The 22,738-nt window shown below is 37.1% G+C and overlaps 1 protein-coding gene across 1 annotated transcript in view; it reads right to left on the bottom strand.

The window, feature by feature from the left end:
• LOC132596979 (semaphorin-5A-like) overlaps nucleotides 1–22,738 on the bottom strand; it is a 267,256-nt gene that overhangs the window by 205,916 nt on the left and 38,602 nt on the right. Inside the window, exon 3 of the mRNA XM_060295387.1 lies at nucleotides 21,763–21,791. The gene's annotated coding sequence lies outside the window, so the exon portion shown is untranslated. The remainder of the gene's footprint in view (nucleotides 1–21,762; nucleotides 21,792–22,738) is intronic.

Below are 22,738 nucleotides of genomic sequence, written 5' to 3' on the forward strand. Positions count from 1 at the left end.
TCTCTTAGAAATAATGGAAATGAACAAAAGCAAGTCACAGAAAATATCTTTCCATTTATCTCTAGGCCAAACCACACAGAACTAATAGATACTGTAACCATATGTTTATGTGGTAAAGTGATAAGAAAGTGAGGGAATAATAAAAATTACAAAGAGTAGCTGAGGCAGAAAACAGTGGGTTGGAAGAGTGTTCAAAGCAGACATCAAAGTTCCAACAAGGTCCTAGTGTTTAAGCTGGATGGTGGGTAATATATTGTTTTCATTTTATTGTTACTACTTGCAAATACATATATTTATTATAATAGTATTATGTATTCAATATTTAATACAAATAACCTTCTTAAAATGGAAAGATACAAATAAGATGAAAGTCTTGTCCTTTGCCAATTTACATTTTGATGTAGCTGGGACCCATATCATTTGGACCATGCTCTACGCGTATGCACACACCCACATACACACATACATAGTCACAAGATGGATTCCTTTAGAGGTAAATATATCACATAGGAGTGTGTGGCACTAACAAAAAGAAGGGAAGAGATATATGATGGGGGGACAAGCTATGATTCACACCAGGGCTTTTTGGAGGTGCACTGGCTTTCTTGAATGACACCTTGAACTGTAATGACATGAGACCCCTCCAACCAGGATTTGAGTGTTGGTTGGATCAAGGAGTCAGACAAGAGAAGAAGAGACTCTTTGGGAGGGAGGGTAGTTTCAGTGCCTTCCTGGCAGAAGGAAAAAGAAGAGGGGAAAAAAGAGTGGTTGGGAGAGAGGGGAAGCTGGGGAGATGACAGAAAGCCATCTACTTCTCAATAAACTCCTTCCCTGCGACCCTGTGACCACCGAACCTTCAACAATAGCTTCCAAACTTATGTGATACTTGCTGTAGTTTAGTTTTTAAATACAGAAATGAGTAAAGGGACTGAATTTGTGTTTGTTTGACAGTGAGACAACACGTTCTACCTGAGTATAGATAGGACTTCGTGAGCATAAGCTGAGACATTAAATAACAGAAATTGTGGGGAGAGCTGAGGACTTCCAAGGCCATGGACTTAGGAGTCTGAAATAAGGAACCAAATATTCAAGGGGCAGGAAAGCCCCAGCCGGCATCCACTGGGGAGGCATGTGCCCTACAGGAGGTTCCAGGGCCCTCAGCTTGCTGGCTTCAGTGCTGACTTTCTGGTGTGGCTCCCGAATCTTCCATGGTGCCAATTTGTTTGTGATCTACATGGCATCCCCGCCCAGTTCGTACTCAGGCAGAAGAAAAATTATGAGTCATAACAAAATTCACTGTTTTCCCCTAACTAGGATTCAAGTGGCTGAGGGCCAGGCTGGTCCCAACACCAGTTGTACATCCCCCAACCATGAAGGCCGTGGTGAGGGTCCCAATCAGACTCCAAGAGAGGGAGGACCGGTTGGGGGGTGGGGGGATGCTGGTCAGTGTCTGGATATGGAGCAGGAGGGAGTGGGCACCAGCCACAGGGCACAGGAATGGCCCTCTGATTTCTGGGATAAGAACATATCAGAGAAGATGGGATGCAACTCAGACATTGAAGAGAAGATTGGATCACAGGTCACAAGGGAAGATGTCAAAGGCCCAGTCACTAAAACTGGGTGAGGGGTCAGAGCCCAGCCAGGGCAAGATGAGCTGGCACTGGAACGGGGCCCTCATGTTCCTGGCACACCTGGTGCTCAAGACAGGAAGGCCCCAGGATCTGAGGAACCGAGAGACGCAGGTTAAGGAACCCCAGCTTTGAAAGTTAGAGGGTCCTGAAAACAAGCTGCAGGTGAATCATCACAGGTCAGCAATTCAATAAAGACCAGGACCACTGGCTCTTATCCATTCCATGCAGAGAGAAATTAATGCTAACCACAAATATTTTTTAAAAAACAACATTGTGTAATCAATACAAATTTTAACGGAAAGAAAAAAAGATAGTTTATAAAGAGCAGCAGCTCATTATGAAGATTGCCTTTAAAGACTTAGTTTACTGAGGACAATTTAAGGCCTTTGCAGTTGACACTTCTTTTTTTTTTTTTTTTTTTTTCACTTTTAGCCAGTGTTCTTTTGCTATTATGGTCAAGGTCAGACTTTAAAAATTAATTAATTGTTCATATCAATAAGTCTCAAAATGAAGCTCTAAATCCCACTAATTAAGCTTAGAGAACACTCCTAGTACTCAGGGTCATAGATTTTTCCAAAGTTCTAGAAAGATATTTAAGCATTCACATAATTAACTATTGGAGGTTTTTTTCTTTGAATTGAATTGAATTTTTTTTAATACAGCAGGTTCTTATTAGTTATCTATTTTATACATATTAGTGTATATATGTGTCAATCCCAATCTCCCAATTCATCCCTCCCCCTCCCGCTTTCCCTCCTTGGTGACCATATGTTAGTTTTCTATATCTGTGTCTCTAATTCTGCCTTGCAAACAAGATTTATCTGTACCATTTTTGTAGATTCCACATGTATGCGTTAATATATGATATTTGTTTTCTCTTTCTGACTTACTTCACTCTGTATGACAGTCTCTAGGTCCATCCACGTCTCTACAAATGACCCAATTTCATGCCTTATGGCTGAGTAATATTCTATTGTATATACGTACCACATCTTCTTTAAACATTTATCTGTCTATGGACACTTAGGTTGCTTCCATGTCCTGGCTATTGTAAATAGTGCTGCAATGAACAGTGGGGTGCATGTGTCTTTTTTAATTATGGTTTTCTCTGGGTATATGCCCAGTAGTGGGACTGCTGGGTCATATGGTAATTCTATTTTTAGTTTTTTAAGGAACCTCCATATTGTTCTCCATAGTGGCTGTATCAGTTTACATTCACACCAACAGTGCAAGAGGGTTCCCTTTTCTACTATTGGATGTTTTAACATTGACAAAATTACATGAAAAATGCTGTACATAAAAGCCTTTGAACTTATTTGTGATAATTTAAACCAACTTCTACTGGGCCCAAACCAGTATTACTTTAAGTGCTTCTTATTAATTATAGTCAATGATCAGTATTTTATCCTCAAAATGTAGCCATGTTTACACATATTTTCTAGTTCAAGAAAGAAATATTCCCTCTTTTTTTCCTCTCTCTCAACTCAATTTTAACTCTGAAAGGGTTGCATATTTAATTGGTTTTATTATATTTTTCTGGGGCTCAGGATTTGGACTCAAAGCAGGTAATTAGGACTGTAATATCATATTATATTGTTTTAATCTCAAACTTGTTGCCAAATGTTAAACATATTTTAGGTTTTGCAGGCCTCTGAAATCAAGTGTGTGTTGAATGCATTTAAATATCAAGTTTTTTTTTTTAATAGTTTGATTTAGCTAAAATAATGCCAGTGAGGATGTTAATGACAGATGGTAGATAGATGAACAACTAGCTGCTTTCTATCCATCCCAACTATCCAACAATTATTTAGCACTTACTAGGGTCATCCAACATGGAAAGTGAAAAATACTTCTTCTTCATATTGATTTTTATTTGGTTTCCAAGGATCAGTTTCTCCATAATTATAATTTCAGGTATTCTTGTTTTCAGGTAGTTGGTTAAGTAAAGGCTGCCCTGATTTCTCATAAATGACTCATTAGCAAAGTACATGCCCTCAGCTTCTCTGAGGAGGTACTTATTTAATCTAAAGGGTAAATCTGAGAAAATCATATAAGAACAGTGCTTTTCATTACATAGCTGCTCTCAAAGACATTAGCTCTACTGATCCTAAGAATTATGCTAATCTATTATTAATGTTTGTGACAATTATGGGATTATCTAATAGAATCCTCAGAAAAGCCCTTATGTAAAGAAAAATTCACATAAAAATAATGTGCAAAATATATTTCAGCTAATAATTACATGTTTCAAGAAAAGGATGACAGTATTATAAACCAACATTAAAAATGATCAGTTTATTAAATCACTATGGAGTATTCTGCTGCTATTTTTTTGAAGTAACCAAGAAGAAAGAAAGAAAGAAAGAAGAAAAGAAAAGAGAAATGAAAGGATAACAGTAGGGAGAGAGGTAAGAGGAAGAGAAAGAAGGAACAAAGAAAAGAAAACATATGAGTTCTTATAATGATATATATCTAAGAAGAAAATATTGTTTTCCATATGCCCAGGAAAGGTTTATTTTTAGATTTGGCCACTGATAATCACTGCACTGCTATAAAGCTGTTATTCCAAGTCATGGCTTACTGCAGGTATTCTGGTGGAAAGGAGACTGGAAATATACAAATTAACCCATGACAATTCAAAGAAGGCCTGTTTACTCTAATGAATTTCATGTGAGAACAATAACATTAACAGTTACACATCACTCTCTCATTCCCAGGTCTATCAAATCTCTTTGTTTTATCATTTAAGGGAATCCTCAACTCCCATCACCTCCATGTAGGTTTATTTCAAAAGAAATAATAGCTGACATCAAAACCAGACAAAGATATCTGAAGAAAAGAAAACTAAAGACAAATACCTCATATGAACAGAGACACAAAAATCCTCAGCAAAACACTAGCAAACCAAATACAGTGAAATATAAAAAGCATTATACACCAGTGTTTTGCTAGTTGCAATGAACAATATGAAAATGAAATTGAGAAAAATTCCATTTATAATAGCATAAAAATAAAATTCTTAGAAAAATACCTAATAAAAGGAATACAAAACTTATACTCTGAAAACCAGAAAATACTGTTGAAACAAAGAAGACTTAAACAAAACATAAGATATCCCATGCTCATGGATCAGAAGACTTAATACTTCCCAGATTGATGTACAGATTCAATGCAATCCCTACCCAATTCCAGGTGGCATTTTTGCAGAAATTGACAAGCATATCATACAATTCATTTGGAAATGAAAAGAGCCTGAAGAGCCAAACAATCTGGAAAAAGAAAAAGGTTTTCCTCGGTTCTCCACCGCTTTTGGAGAACAGCATCCAATCAGGATGTATTAACCTGGTTAAGCAGAGCCACAGGCACAGAAGTTACTTCCAGCACTTCTCCTGTCTGGCTTTGTGAATTTGGCCGTGTGGCTGACAGGATCTTGGTGCTCCAGCCAAGCATCAGGCCTGTGCCTCTGATGTGGGAGAGCCAAGTTCAGGACACTGGTCCACAAGAGACCTCCCAGCTCCACGTAATATCAAATGACAAAAGCTCTCCCAGAGAGCTCGATCTCAACGCTAAGACCCAGCTCCACTCAACGAACAGCAAACAACAATGCTGGACACCCTATGCCAAACAACTAGCAACACAGGAACACAACCCCACCCATTAGCAGAGAGGCTGCCTAAAATCATAAGATCACAGACACCCCAAAACACACCACAAGAAGTGGTCCTGCCCACAAGAAAGACAAGATCCAGCCTCATCCACCAGAACACAGGCAACAGTCCCCTCCACCAGGAAGCCTACACAAACCACTGAACCAACCTTACTCACTGGGGCAGACACCAAAAACAACAGGAACTATGAACGTGCAGCCTGCAAAAAAGGAGACCCCAAACACAGTAAGTTAAGCAAAATGAAAAGACAGAGAAACACACAGCAGAAGAGGAGCAAGGCAAAATCCCACCAGACCAAACAAATGAGGAAATAGGCAGTTTTCCTGAAAAAGAACTCAGAGTAATGAGAGTAAAGATGATCCAAAATCTTGGAAATAGAATGGAGAAAATACAAGAAACATTTAACAAGGAACTAGAAGAACTGAAGAGCAAACAAACAATGATGAACAACACAATAAATGAAATTAAAAATTCTCTAGAAGGAATCAATAGCAGAATAACTGAGGCAGAAGAATGGATAAGTGACCTGGAAGATAAAATTGTAGAAATGACTACCACAGACCACAACAAAGAAAAAATAATGAAAAGAATTGAGGACAGTCTCAGAGACCTCTGAGACAACGTTAAATGTACCAACATTTGAATTATAGGGATCCCAAAAGAAGAACACAAAAAGAAAATATTTCAAGAGATTATAGTTGAAAACTTCCCTAACATGGGAAAGGAAATAGTCAATCAAGTCCAGGAAGTGCAGAGAGTCCCACACAGGATAAATCCAAGGAGAAACACCCCAAGACACATATTAATCAAACTATCAAAAATTAAATACAAAGAAAAAATATTAAAAGCAGAAAGGGAAAAACAACAAATAACATACAAGGGAATCCCCATAAAGTTAACAGCTGATCTTACAGCAGAAACCCTGCAAGCCAGAAGAGAGTAGCAGGACATATTTAAAGTGAGGAAAGAGAAAAACCTACAACCAAGATTCTCTACCCAGCAATGATCTCATTCAGATTCGATGAAGAAATTAAAACCTTTACAGACAAGCAAAAGCTACAGAATACAGCACCACCACCAAACCAGCTTTACTACAAATGCTAAAGGAACTTCTCTAGGCAGGACACACAAAAGAAGGAAACGACCTACAACAACAAACCCAAAACAATTAAGAAAATGGCAATAGGAACATACATATCGATAATTACCTTAAAGGTAAATGGATTATATGCTCCAATCAAAAGACATAGTCTGGCTGAATGGATACAAAAACAAGACCCATATATATGTTGTCTATAAGAGACCCACTTTAGACCTAGGGAAACATACAGACTGAAAGTGAGGGGATGGAAAAAATATTCCATGCAAATGGAGATCAAAGAAAGCTGGAGTGGCAATTCTCATATCAGACAAAATGGACTTTAAAATAAAGACTATTATAAGAGACAAAGAGGGATACTACATAATGATCAAGGGATCAATCTAAGAAGAAGATATAACAATTGTAAATATTTATGCACTCAACATAGGAGCACCTCAATACATAAGGCAAATGTTAATGGACATAAAAGGGGAAATTGACAGTAACACAATCATAGTAGGGGACTTTAACACCTGACTTGCACCAATGGACAGATCTTCCAAAATGAAAATAAATAATGAGACACAAGCTTTAACTGATACATTAAGCAAGATGGACTCAATCGATATTTATAGGACATTCCATCCAAAAACAACAGAATACACTTTCTTCTCAAGTGCTCATGGAACATTCTCCAGGATAGATCATATCTTAGGTCACAAATGAAGCCTTGGTAAATTAAAAAAAAATTGAAATTCTATGAAGTATCTTTTCCAACCACAACACTATGAGACTACATATCAATTACAGGAAAAAGCTGTAAAAAATACAAACACTTGAAGGCTAAACAGTACACTACTAAATAAACAAGAGATCACTGAAGAAATCAAAGAGGAAATCAAAAAATACCTGGAAACAAATGACAATGAAAACACAATGACCCAAAACCTATGGGTTGCAGCAAAAGCAGTTCTAAGAGGGAAGTTTATAGCAATACAATACTACCTGAAGAAACAAGAAACATCTCAAATAAACAACCTAACCTTACACCTACAGCAATTAGAGAAAGAAGAACCAAAAAAAAAAACAAAACAAAACCCAGTGTTAGCAAAAGGAAAGGAATCACAACGATCAGATCAGAAATGAAGGAAACAATAGCAAAGATCAATAAAACAAAAAGTTGGTTCTTTGAGAAGATAAACACAATTGATAAACCATTAGCCAGACTCATCATAAAAAAAAAAAAAAGGGAGAAGACTCAAATCAACAGAATTAGAAATGAAAAAGGAGAAGTAACAACTGACACTGCAGAAATAAAAAGGATCATGAGGGATTACTACAAGCAACTCTATGCCAATAAAATGGACAACCTGGAAGAAATGGACAAATTCTTAGAAAAGCACAACATTCTGAGACTGAACCAGGAAGAAATAGAAAATATAAACAGACCAGTCACAAGAATTGAAATTGAAACTGTGATTATAAATCTTCACCAAACAAAAGCCTAGGACCAGATGGCTTCACAGGCGAATTCTATGAAACATTTAGAGAAGAGTTAACACTTATCCTTCTCAAACTCTTCCAAAATATAGCAGAGGGATGAACACTCCCAAACTCATTCTATGAGGCCACCATCACCCTGATACCAAAACCAGACAAAGATGTCACAAAGAAAGATAACTACAGGCCAATATCACTGATGAACATAGATGCAAAAATCCTCAACATAATACTAGCAAACAGAATCCAGCAGCACATTAAAAGGATCATACACCATGATCAGTGGGGTTTATCCCAGGAATTCAAGGATTCTTCAGTATATGCAAATCAATCAATGTGATATACCATATTAACAGATTGAAAGATAAAAACCATATGATCATCTCAATAGATGCAGAAAACGCTTTTGATAAATTTCAACATCCATTTATGATAAAAACTCTCCAGAAAGTAGGCATAGAGGGAACATACCTCAACATAATAAAGGCCATATATGACAAACCCACAGCCAACATCATTCTCAATGCTGAAAAATTGAAACCATTTCCTCTAAGATAAGGAACAAGATAAGATTGCTCACTCTAACCATTATTATTCAACACAGTTTTGGAACTTTTAGCCACAGCAATCAGAGAAGAAAAATAAATAAAAGGAATCAAAATCAGAAAAGAAGTAAAGCTGTCACTGTTGGCAGATGACATGATACTACACATAGAGAATCCTAAAGATGCTACCAGAAAACTACTGGAGCTAATCAAGGAATTTAGTAAAGTAGCAGCATACAAAATTAATGCACAGAAATCTCTTGCATTCCTATACACTAATGATGAAACATCTTTAAGAGAAATTAAGGAAACACTCCCATTTACCATTGCAACAAAAAGAATAAAATACCTAGGAATTAACCTACAAAAGACCTGTATGCAGAAAACTATAAGACACTGATGAAAGAAATTAAAGATGATACCAACAGATGAAGAGATATACTATGTTCTTGGATTGAAAGAATCAACCATGTGAAAATGACTCTACTACCCAAAGCAATCTACAGATTCCATGGAATCCCTATTAAACTACCAAAGGCATTTTTCACAGAACTAGAATAAAAAAAATCACAATTTGTATGGAAAAACAAAAGACCCCGAATAGCCAAAGCAATCTTGAGAAAGAAAAACAGAGCTGGAGGAATCAGGCTCCAAGACTTCAGACTATACTACAAAGCTACAGTAATCAAGACAGTATGGTACCGGCACAAACACAGAAATATAGATCAATGGAACAGGATAGAAAGTCCAGAGATAAACCCACACACATATGGTCACCTTATTTTTGATAAAGGAGGTAAGAATATACAATGGAGAAAAGACAGCCTCTTCAATAAGTGGTGCTGGGAAAACTGAACAGTTACATGTAAAAGAATGAAATTAGAACACTCCTTAACACCATACACAAAAATAAACTCAAAATGGATGAAAGACCTAAATGTTAGGCCAGCCACTATAAAACTCTTAGAGGAAAACATAGGCAGAACATTGTATGACATAAATCACAGGAAGATCCTTTTTGACCCACCTCCTAGAGAAATGGAAATAAAAACCAAAATAAACAAATGGGACCTAATGAAACTTAAAAGCTTTTGTACAGCAAAGGAAACCATAATCAAGATGAAAAGACAACCCTCAGAATGGGAGAAAATATTTGCAAATGAAGCAACTGACAAAGGATTAATCTCCAAAATATACAAACAGCTCATGCAGCTCAATATCAAAAAACAAACAACCCAATCCAGAAATAGGCAGAAGACCTAAATAGACATTTCTCCAAAGAAGAGATACAGATTTCCAACAAACACATGAAAGGATTCTCAATGTCACTAATCAGAAGTGCAAATCAAAACTACAATGAGGTATCACCTCACACCAGTCAGAATGGCCATCATCAAAAAATCTACAAACAATAAGTGCTGGAGAGGGTGTGGAGAAAAGGGAAGCTTCTTGCACTGTTGGTGGGAATGTAAATTGATACAGCCACTATGGAGAACAGTATTGAGGTTCCTTAAAAAACTAAAAATAGAACTACCATACGACACAGAAATCCCACTACTGGGCATATACCCTGAGAAAACCATAATTCAAAAAGAGTCATGTACCACAATGTTCATTGCAGCTCTATTTACAATAGCCAGGACATGGAAGTAACCTAAGTGTCCATTGACAGATGAATGGATAAAGAAGATGTGGCACATATATACAATGGAATATTACTCAGCCATAAACAGAAAAAAATTTGAGTTATTTGTAGTGAGGTGGATGGACCTAGAGACTGTCATACAGAGTGAAGTAAGTCAGAAAGAGAAAACCAAATACAGTATGCTGACACATATATATGGAATGTAAAAAAAATATATATGGTTCTGTAGAAGTTAGGGGCAGGACAGGAATACAGACACAGATGTAGAGAATGGACTTGAGGATACAGGGAGGGGGAAGGATAAGCTGGGATGAAGTGAGAGCGTGACATGGACATATATACACTACCAAATGCAAAATAGATAGCTAGTTGGAAGCAGCCACATAGCACAGGGAGATCAACTCGGTGGTTTCTGATCACCTAGAGGGGTGGGATAGGGAGGGTGGGAGGGAGATGCAAGATGGAGGAAATATGGGGTTATATGTATATGTATAGCTTATTCACTTTGCTGTACAACAGAAACTAACACACCATTGTAAAGCAATTATACTCCAATAAATATGTTAAAAAATAAAAGAACAAGAACAGAGTTGGAGGACTCACACTTTTAATTTAAAAACTTACTATAAAGCTACAGTACACAATACAATGTGGTATTAGCATAAGAATAGACATATAGATCAATGGAAATAATTGAGAGTCTAGAAATAAACTCTCACATTTATAGTCAATTGATTTTTGATAAAACACCAAGAAAATTCAAAAGGGAAAGAATAATCTTGTGGACCCCATGATGTTGGCTATAGAAATGCTCTGGGAGAAGCTGAATGATTTCTAGGGAAGAAAACATTGATGGGAAGCAGACATAGTAACGTAGCATAACACTGAGACTCAAAGTTCCAAGTGTTTTATTTCTCAACCTGCTTTAATCTTATTTCCCTTCGTAGAGAATGCTTGTTAGAGCCCCCAAACTCTAGTCATTAGAAGTGTGAGGGGAAAGAATAATTTTCCCTCTATCCTACAAGGATCTTGGCTGAGACACCCACTATAATAAAGAATAGATTAACAGTACAAAAACAATCAGAGGTTTAATAACATGTATACCTCCTGTATACATGGAAAATACCCAGGAAAACTGAAATGGTCCAAGTCACTATCTTAAGTAACATTTCCAGCTAAAGACAAAAGGAGATGTTGGATAGGATTGGGGGGTAACTTCTACTCAGAAAAAGAAATATGTCTTACAAAAGGGTAACATACTCATTTTTCAGACCTTCTTTAAAATAATCATTATGCCAAAGAGGCATATTTTGAGGTGGTAAATTCTGCTCCCCTTCAAAAATATATCAAATCATCACATAGTACAATTTAAATGTAAACAATCATATTTGTTAATTATTTATCAATAAAGTTGGGGGGAAAACTACTCAAACATCTGAAAGGAAATCATATGTGAAGAGAAATATTACCTAAAGAGAACACATACAATGGTCAGGCAAAATTACACATCTCATTTTTAAGATTTTTTTAATGCCTTTCATGAGTAATTTTTGCATTGTCAGAAGCACCTTGATGGTGTCCTCTAAATCATCTAAACGATGCTGGAGATGACTTTTTCCCATATCAAATAAAAAACACTTGGAGAAAATACAGTAAGTCCCCTACATACGAACCTTCAGGTTGTAAACTTTCAAAGATGCAAACGTGCATTCTCACGTCCAATCACATAAGTTAGTTCATGTGTCTGGCGTACATTCCCACGTGCGTGCATCCTCTACAAGTGGTTGTGCTTTTGTGTACTTTACTGTGCAGTACTGTATAGAGTAGAGTAGTACAGTATCTCTATTTCAAGCCAAGGATGTGTGGAAGCAAGCATAAAAGCAGCGGTATATAGCCAATTGTGTTAGTTGGGTACCTAGGGTAACTTTGTTGGACTTAGGAACAAATCGGACTTACGAACGCACTCTCGGAACAGAACTTGTTTGTATGTAGGGGATTTAATGTAAAATTTAAGAGCAATTTAATAAAAGAGAAGTCACTTTTATTTCTTAGAAGTCACAGATGCTTTGTAAGGACAATAATAGCAAGTGATCTTAAATAATTCAGGAGTTGATGTGGAGATAAAACTAAGAAGCAATTCTCCTCCCTGCCAAATTACCCCTCATCAGCCACTTTTGAGGTTGGGAGAGATGAGAACAAGAACTGAAAAGAAGAGGTCATGAAAACTTGGTATTTTACACATTCCTGAGTTGGAGGTAGTGAAATTTAAGGTGGCAAGAGTCTCCACACAATTCCACCTTCCCCTACTCTTCCAAACTACAGTTCAGATAACCTCACCCCATTTACTTTCCCAAAGAGCAGAGACTCAAAGTAGGAGTTGTAGCCCTTGTACCTTGAACAGTGAGAGGTGCACTCTTCTATATAATGAAGATAGACATCTGTAACCCAAGCCTGTCTGTGTTAACAGCATCTCCAGTGGCTGCCATGACCAGTTTATAATTCGGGGAAATTAATCACAGTGGTTAGGCACTGGAGCTGTGCAGTCTGACAGCCTGATGTGGAGACATGGCTCTGCCACTGACCAGCTGACCAATATTTGCAGGTCATTTAACTCCTTTTCATCTCAATATTGTCACTTGTACCTTGGAGATTATAATACTGCATAACTTGGAAGTTTCTGAAAAGATTACATGAGGCAGTGCATGTACAGCTCTCAGTACAGTTAACATTACAGATCACTCAAAATGTCAACCGTCATTTAACTGTCCTTTTTGTCATGCTTATCAACTAACTCTGCATCCTTGAGTAGTTTTTAAATACCAGCTGCAACCACAATTTAAAAACTATCATACAAAATAAAACCTATACTGCCTACCTTGACCAATGAATTTCTTCCTCAGTAACTGATGATCTCAACAGTTAGCCTGTTTTCTTCAGTGCCCAATGATATGTTAATACTTTCCTTGATGTGATAAATAATACATGTGAGCAATATTTAAAAAAAATAATAACATGTGGGAATTTGCAAAGATATTGATCAGATATGTGTTAGTATTTTTACTTGAAGAAAAAACACAACTACTTTACATTCCTGTGTCTGTATCTGGGGTCTCCAAGATCATCCCTAGGTTCAGTGATTTGTTAAAAGAACTCACATTACTCAGCATATAGTTGTACTCATAACTAAGATTTATTACACTGACAGCTGCAAAGGACAAAGGGAAAGGACACATGGGAATGAGATCTGGAGGAAACCAGGCACGAAATTCCAAGTCCTCTCCCAGTGAGTCACACAGGACAAGGTTAATTCCCCCAGCAGTAAGCTGTGACAATATGCGTAAAGTGTCCTCTACCAGGGAAGCTCATTAGAGACTCAGTGACCATGGATTATTGGCGAACTCATAGGCACCCTCTACTACCATGAGACAGAACTTTTAGTCTCCCAGGAAGAAAGCAGGTGTTCCACATAAACTACATTGTTTGTACAGTCTAGGCACAGTGAGCCACTCTTATCATTTAGGGAGAGTTCTATATCAGTGCAGGTAATAGTTACCAGCCAAGTTCCCAGAAGCTGCAAAGCATGAACTTTGCAAACAGGTCTTCCTAAGGATGGCAGTCTCAGGCCTGCTATGTTAACTCTCTGCACAATGACTTTTAGTGCTTGTAGACACAATTATTTAGGCTTTTTAGTTATATTTACTTTTTAAAAATCTGTATATAGCTTTTCTTAAGCATACTGAATAAAACTGGTATTGGATATTATTTAAATATAAACTTACTTTCAGTTTTTTAAATGGCTTAGATTAGAAGACAAAGGGGAGATTGATTCAGGAAAATATATCCAAACAGTTAAGAGGAAACTAATTCTTATTTCCATCTGGGCAGCAATTGTACTTTTTTGACAGACTTTTCCTTTCTTATTCCCTATTCAATGCACTATCATTTTAAGTTACAGTGCTGGAAAACTAAAAAGTTTTATGTAATGGAGAATAGATCACCAAATACTTTATATCATTCTTGAGGGCTATTTACTATGCTCATAACCATCTTCATCACAGAGTTTCACTCTAAATTTGTTTCTTCCTGTTATTGACTTATTTAAAAAAGTAATCCTTAAACAATAGTTAATAATACTGTATTACATATTTGAAAATTACTAAGAAAGTAGATCTTGAAAAAAAAGAAGTACTCTTTTCTAGATTCCAAGTGATATTTCTAAAACATTACTCAGTGTAAGTTAAAGCATAAAGTAAAAATGCCCTATGGCATTAGAACTTTTATTACTTTAGATCGCATCTCTAATTTTAGGAAATAGAGCTCCATTTTATTTATTGATTTATTTTTATTATTATTACTATTTTAAATTGTACTTAGATTGGTTTTAATATTCATGAAGAAGACAGGTATGAGAAGCAAAGAGCTTAATAAAATAGTAAGATAACTTATATAATTAATATTTATTAATTATATATATTAATTATATAATTATATATATAATATATAATATATATATAATTATATATAATATATAATGATATAATTAATGCTAATATCAATATTTTTACCAATATATCCAACTTTGTTCAATACTTTCAACATGCCAAATTTAGTAATAAACCAGCCAAAATCATAGTGGGAAGATTGGTAGGTGTAGCAAATAATGGAACACTCTACAGTATAAAAGAACTAATTTGATCTTCATTTAGTCAGTATACACATTTTTCCCATGTTCTTTCCATGGATTTCCCCAATTCTGCAGCATCTGAGAAGTCCTAAAGCCTATTTAATCTTAGCACCACAGAGTTCTAAATAGAAAAGAGAGTGATGAAATGATAAGGAAAGACTTATTTCCAGGAACTTTTAAGAGTCAAGGCTTTATGGCTACTGATCAATATATAAGCTCACCAAGGCATTTTATTGAAGCCATGAATTAACACCACCCTGACTCCCCACTTCATGATCTTGTTTTATTTGTTTTGTTTTGTTTTCCACATGTTGAAATTAGTCCTCTGCATCATATTATTTTGAATGAACACAGTGGAGCCCATCTCCTGATAGCCAACAAAACCTCTAAGCTTAAAGGATGGCCAGAGCTTCCAAGCACAAAACAATTTTATTTTAAATATTTATTGAGTGTATAACATATGGTGTAACAACCCAGAGGTATGTATTCAGAGTCACTGCATAACTGTGACCTTTTTAATTTTATTAATTAAAGTCTTTGTCTGGAATTCAAGGCAATTACGTCTTAGGCTAAACTCTACTGCAAAGTAAATACTGTTAGAGTGAAGTGGCTACTATTAGACTCAGTAGCCAAAGTATGGAATGATAGAATTGAGGAGCTTTATTCTATTATATTTTGAGATGTAGAAGTTTATATGTTAAAGTAAAATACTACTGGATTATTATTTATTACAACTCTTCACACAAGGCAAAGTCTACCATAATTCATATCCTTTTTGATTGGGTGGAATGGAGTTCAAAAAAAGAAAAAGAAAAAGACTTCCTCTGTTCTTGAAACTATCTATTCCAACACAGTCATGTAATTATACTTTTATCTTAATAGGTATTAACATAGACAAGATAGCAACAAATAATGAGTGGGGACAAAAGGCAACTTGGAATCCCTATCACTCACTGCTGTCTGGTTGACCAACAAAGGCGAGGTGACTGTCCTGGATTCCAGACTTTATCCTTCTTCATGGACCCAACATGACGCCCACAACTCATGAAAGCCTGTCTAACCATGGCCATGAGCAGAGCTCAAGAAACAGACATATGGAGGGACAGGCAGGCAGATGAAGTGGAACCAAAAAAAAGAACAGTCATAGAGGGAGGGGAAGAGTCAGAAGAGACAGTATTCTGGATGTCAAGGAAGGAAACAATTCCCTGATTATACAAATGGTGAACACTATTTTCGTGTTTGCTGAGAGGAACTGAGCAGCTATTGGATATAAGACTCAGTTATTTATAGAACTCCAGTCATCAGCATTCTACAGGAGTCACCATTTACTACTTTGCCTCCTGATCTGAGAAGACCTTCAAAGAAGTTGCAAAAATGTCTACCCAGACAGTGCCCAGATAATGTGCCCAGATAATTTCTAACAGCAGAGAGACAAGGGTGCCACAAGAAAATGGGCCTGGAATGTGTCTGGGAAAGGCTGTTTGATTTAGCTTTATGGTAGGCAGCAAGGAAATGCCACATGAACTGTGAGATGCACCGTGAACTGCATCACAATCACTTTAATAGTTGGGTAATACTGACAAATAAAATAAACCAGCTTTTTAAATGGCCATTGGCAAGTTTTCTCCAATTTGTGTTTGTTCAAGTAAACTGAAGTGTGAGAAAATAAACTTATCTCCAAACTTAGATTCCTTTTCTAAAGTCCTAACCCAAGATATTAAACTGATTCTTTCAGCACACCTCCTTCAAAATATATTTTAAAAGCTCCAGAAGTTAGTTAAGACATAAAACTTGTAATTTGTAGAGGTGATGAAGATAGAATTGTCAAGCTAGTCTGAACAGTCTTAAAAGCTGTCTGGGAATCCAGCTTCCAGAACTTTTTATGTGCCTGCCCTGAGTCACTGCATATGGTTTGGAGCAGGGCTGTAATTTAGGATGCCGTGCATCCACAGCTTTGTTCTGCTGGAAGGTACCTTCACCCATTGTAAACACCTCTACCCGCTGAGTTTAACAAACCACCTTACTAGTGAAAAGTGGTAACTAGTAATGGTAACCAGAAGAGTTCTTGGTATGTATGGGTATTTTACCAAAATTTCTAACTCTGATTTGACTTAGCAACATCTTGATTATGTATGCCATATAATTTCAATTTGTAAATAGCTGAGAATTGAAAACAAATAAACAAACAGAAAACAAGCCTGTGGAGGAGTCCATTGCAGGCCCTGACATGATCAGACACCCTGGAATCCTTGCTGCTGCTGAGGTCTGAGCTAATCCCCTCCCGGCAGTGTCCAGGAAGAGCACTGGTCTCGTTGTGAGATTGTTCAAGACAGACTCAGCGTTCAAGTTTCCAGGTGGTTGCATGTTTAAAAAGCAACTGATGCTGATGATCATTTCGTTTAGGAGTCTGTAATTTAGGTAATAGAACCAGATTGAGGTTCCATTCAAATACAGTATATGGAATAAATAAATAAATAAATATATATATATATATATATATATATAAAAACACCTTTATACCTTTATATGCAGGTTTTGAATAGTGATTAAACAAGTTGACTCTTCCAGAATTAAACTACAAACCCAATTTCATTAAAAGTCATCGGAAGCTTCCAAAACCTTGTAATTATAAACTAACGGAAATACACATCACATTCACATGGCCACTGTCACAGAAAGAGTTATTGGCTGGTTCATTTTCTGCTGTCCCCACTGGAATGTAAGTTCCAAGAGAGCAGGACGCTGCCAGTCTGTTCACCGTCTTACTTATCAGTGCTCAGATAAACCACAAACTAGTAAAAATTCCATAAATTTTACTGACTCAGTGAATCAAATAAACAAACTGATAAATGTATAATTATAAAATGAGAATTTTTACTAAGAAATGTGAACTATTATTAAGATAAAATAGTGGATATTTTGTTTCCCGAGAAAGTACTAATTATACTGGACCTGAAGGGTGAATACATTGTTTGCTAGACAAAGAATTGGTGGGAATGGAGAGGAAGTGAGTACATTCCAGGCTAAGGGCATCCAATATAAAGGACAAGCATGCAGAACTGCAAGAAGCCCCCAGAAGCTGGTCTGAATTACCTTGAGTTGTACGTGTAATTAACAAAGAGATGGAACATTCCTGCATTACTTAATGTACTACTACAATAAGTTACTTTGGAAATTGGTCAGGCTTAGTTGTAATACCTAATGAGTATTTTCCCCTAGATTTTTAATAAAATGCTCTGTTATTTGTCCCTAAGGGAATAAATACAAAGGAAATCGTTCCAGGAATGCTTCGATGTACTATTCCACAACAAAAATATTTTGCTATATTATCTTTGAAAAGACAAGAAATTATCATGACAAACACAAGATTATATTTCACTTAAAATGTCATCTAACAAAAAGTGCTATTGTCTTAAATTACACAAAATTACATTTAAAAGATCTTATCAAAAAAGCCTTATGTTATCAAAAGTAAAGAAGCAGTAGCAAAGGTATAAGTATTATCTTTCCAATCAAAGTAAACAAAGCATGGAAAAAGAAAAGTTAAGATTTCCTGCAAGTACCACAGAAGACAAAGATAAAGGAGCATTGTGAATTTGCTGCCTGTGAGGAAAAAAGAGAGATCGAAAGCTTGACATTGAAATTGAATGTTTAGAATTTTTTTTTTGGGCCATGCCACAAGGCTTGTGAGATCTTAGTTCCCAACCAGGGATCAAATCCATTTCCCCTGCAGTGGAAGCATCGAGTCCTAACTGGACCGCCAGGGAATTCCCATATGTTTAGAATTTTAAACACAAAATCAGGGAAGGGAGAGCTCCTACCTGTGGCCAAATATATGATGTGGTGAGCAGGTTCTTGCTCTACCAAACCCATGGTCATATGGGGAAAATGGCTGTTAACCTCCATGTGGGATGCACTGTGGTCACTGGCTGTACCACCTCATATATCTGAATGAACTTCTGAGCTTCCTGCAGGCTTCCTTCCAACTGGCTCTTGTTTAGGCCCTGGTCCATGGTGCTGTGCTGCTCAAGGAGATAGGTCATTACTGGAACCAGTCGCCTTGACACGCCCTGCCAACCCTGACCACCCCACATGGAGTCTGACTTGGAAGCAAAATAAGCTGCAATGCATAACTGAAGTGTGCAAACATGCTTGCTTCTCCATTTCCCCAAAAGTCCTCATCTGTGGCGTCTCTCTCATTTTAGATTTGAACTCATCATATTTGGGGAGTCTCTCCACTTCATCATAAAAGGAAATGATCAGAAGTGAAAAATACAGAGCAGAAGTTATGGCTGACTTTAATTTGGATAGCATATGCATAAAACTCCTCAGCCTATTTTAAGTCACTTGGGAACTGCCTAAATGCATATTATTATATCTGTCTGGTAAACCAGGTACCCAAATTGAAAATCCAGCAATCAACAACATCATATAGATTTATTACTTTCCCTGTTAGAGCAATGGGCCTACGAGGCCATGAAGAGAAAATTATGCTAGTTTTATTGGGAGAGCTTATAATTTTGTTATAACATCATTCACAAGGGCTGTAAAAATCTCTACTTGTCTTTTTGCCTTATTGTTATTCCAAGTTATAAGAAATAATAAACTTATTTAGAGAATAATAAACTTACTAGAAATCTGAGAAATATGCTACATTTTGCATAGTGAGAAGGCAGAGGGAAGGGGAGAGGTAAGGGAGACAAAAGGGAACGAAAGAGGCAAAAGAGAATAAAAGAAAAGAGATAGATTTTCAGGTAGAGAAAAAACATGAATAGGGACATGGTATATATAAGACAAAGACCTGAATTTGCTGAGAATTTAATTCTCTCTATGTCCCAGAGGTGGGGAGTGTATCATGTGTGATGAGCTCTGGGAAGGAGGAACTAAAAAGTAGAGAAAGGAATGTTAAACTCTCCTGGAACAAAGGACTGAATCAGGAAACCACAAGCTTTTTAAAATTTATTTTCATAAACTCTAAATCCCAGTACAAATAATAACTGATACTCATCAGAATTTCATATAAGTTGGTATGATATAAATAATTTGCCTATAAGAATATGAAACTACCATTTATAACATGCCATTCTAGTACTTGCTTTTAATAATAGGTTAGAGGTATGAAAGTATAATGCTTTATAAAAGTAAAAGTATATGTGCAGCATTTGATACAATGTACTGCATGCTACAAAATGAGAGGAAAAAACAGAAGAATTCTAGAATGTTGGGGCTAACTGAATTTTACCTGCCAGGTCCAATACCTGACTTATTGTCAAAACCTTCCTATGGCAATTATATAGTCCAACACCAGTCAGATGAGGAGACGTCATAAGGTCAGGTGAAGGGCACTGCCCTCTACCTAGTTCTGGCTGATGGTCAAGCTGCAGGTCTTATACTAGGGCACTGTTGCCATGTTGCTTAAAATTCATAAGGATTGATGTGGTAAAATAAGCAATAAAGTTGCTGATATCTAGATTTTAATGATAAGATAAGACTTCTATTTAACACACTTAATTGTTTCTACATGCATAAGATGCCTTCAGGATCTAGCACTGCTAAATTTGGTGAAATATAGGTTGAACTGAACAAGCCCATAATCATCAAACTACATGCTTCAGGACTAATAGATTTTTATCACACCCTTTACTCCCTTGCTTGCTTCTTCTACCCATCTTGCTTCAAACATACATTGAGTCCGGTTGAAAAAGGTCAAAACCCTTCAGTTAGTCCTCCAACATCCCACTCATCTGCTTGGTCATTTCAGCTGTCTTATTGCACCCTTTTAACTCCATCAGTGAAAACCAGCCAACCCTGAGGAGCCTTCCTGGTGACAGACTCCCCACCTCCGTGTCCCCTGCTAGTTTGTAGAAAAGATTTAGCCTCCTTGGGCTCCCCCAAATTGCAAAGAGCAAATTTAATCAGAGAAATGCAGAACAAAGGAAAACAGTCAAGCAAGACAAAATAATAGTAGTTTAGTCATAAAACAAAGTCAAGGGCCTTTAGTTCCTCTGTAAAGGTTTTATATAATATCCTGAGCCATAACCTTGAGTTGTTTTGAGGGTATTAAAACTCCCCACCAGGTGTTAGAAGTTAACTGCTGACCACCAGTATGTAGACCCAAGACTGGTTGGAACCAGAAGGTTGATGATGTTGACTCCTGACTACCTCACCACCAACCAGTCAGAAGAACGTCCACGAGCTGATCAGGCACCCCACAACCCTCTCCCTCACCTTGCTTTAAAAAACCCTTCCCCAGGGCTTCCCTGGTGGCACAGTGGTTGGGAGTCCACCTGCTGATGCAGGGGACACGGGTTCGTGCCCTGGTCCGGGAAGATCTCACATGCCGCGGAGAGGCTGGGCCCGTGAGCCATGGCCGCTGAGCCTGTGCATCCAGAGCCTGTGCATCCGGAGCCTGTGCTCCGCAACAGGAGAGGCCACAACAGTGGGAGGCCCGCGTACCGCAAAACAAAAACAAAAACAAAAAAAACCCTTCCCCAGAAGCCATCAGAGAGTTTGGATCTTTTGAGCATAAGCCACCCATTCTCCTTGCTTGATCCTGCAATAAATGCTGTACTTTCCTTCTCTACAACCAGTGTCAGTAAATTGGCTTTGCTATGAGGCAGGCAAGCAGATTTATGTTTGGTTCAGTAGTATAAGTTAGGATTCGTGAAAAACAACACTGCACAGACTACTCCACATGCAGACATACTATGGTTGGCTCTGAATATTTTTAAAAGTTTTGTTTCTCATAATTTTTATAATGAAGCTTTGAGTTTGCATTACTATTGTATTACTGCTGCCTTAAATTGGGTATAGTTTTAAGGTGCTAACCACAGTAATTCCTAACTTGTAACTGACACATGTGGGGAATAGTTCATGGTTGTTTAATTGCGATATTTCTACTTAAAAGTGGTAAAGAATCTCTCCTAATCACTCTTTTTATTCTGTACCTGAATCCCTTTTCTATTTCTCTAATGAATTTGGAAACTGTAATATATAAATGACACATACCTTTCCAGATGCTGATAAACAGAGATCATCTGAAAAAGTAAGAATAAGAAAAAGAAAAATTTAATCATTTATTAATGCTGATTATTGACAAAAAAAGCACTTTATACATTTCAGATGGAAGCATCCCTAGATTAAAACTTTTCACCACTATATAGCAGTCAGTGTGTTATCATGAATATAAGTGAGCAAACATATGCTAGCATAACTAGCTCATAGTGGTAAACCAACAGAAAAGACTAGACGTGTTTTATTTACATGGATTTCCCCACCAATCTGTCTCTTATTAATTGAGGTGATAATGTGACCTTAATGTTTTTTAATTAATTAATTAATTAATTTTTATTTTTTGGCTCTGTTGGGTCTTTGTTGCTGCATGCTGGCTTTCTCTAGTTGCAGTGAGCAGGGGCTACTCTTCTTTGTGGTGCACGAGCTCCTCATTGAGGTGGCTTCTTTTATTGTGGAGCACGGGCTCTAGGCATGCATGCTTCAATAGCTGTGGCACGTGGGCTTAGTAGTTGTGGCTCACAGGCTCTAGAGTGCAAGCTCAGTAGCTGTGGCGCAGGGGCTTAGATGCTCTGCGGCATGTGTGATCTTCCTGGACCAGGGCTTGAACCCATGTGCCCTGCATTGGCAGGTGGATTATTAACCACTGCACCACCAGGGAAGCCCATGACCTTGATTTTTTAATTAAATTTTTACTTTGAGGTCAACGTAGACATGCAGTTCTAAGAAATAATACAGAGGGATTCCATGTTAATATCTTTCAAAACTATAGTAAAATACAGAATACTGACATTGATACAGCCCAGACACAGAACAATTCTGTCACCAAAAGGATCCCTCACCCTGAACCTCTGTAGTCATGCCTGTCTCCCTCCCTCTCCCCACCCCAATCCCTGGCAACACTAATCTGTTCTCCATTTCCATAATTTTGTCATTTCAATAATGTTATATAAAAGGAATTATGCAGCATGAA

This window comes from Globicephala melas, chromosome 3, assembly GCF_963455315.2.
Source record: "Globicephala melas chromosome 3, mGloMel1.2, whole genome shotgun sequence".
NCBI lineage: Eukaryota > Metazoa > Chordata > Mammalia > Artiodactyla > Delphinidae > Globicephala > Globicephala melas.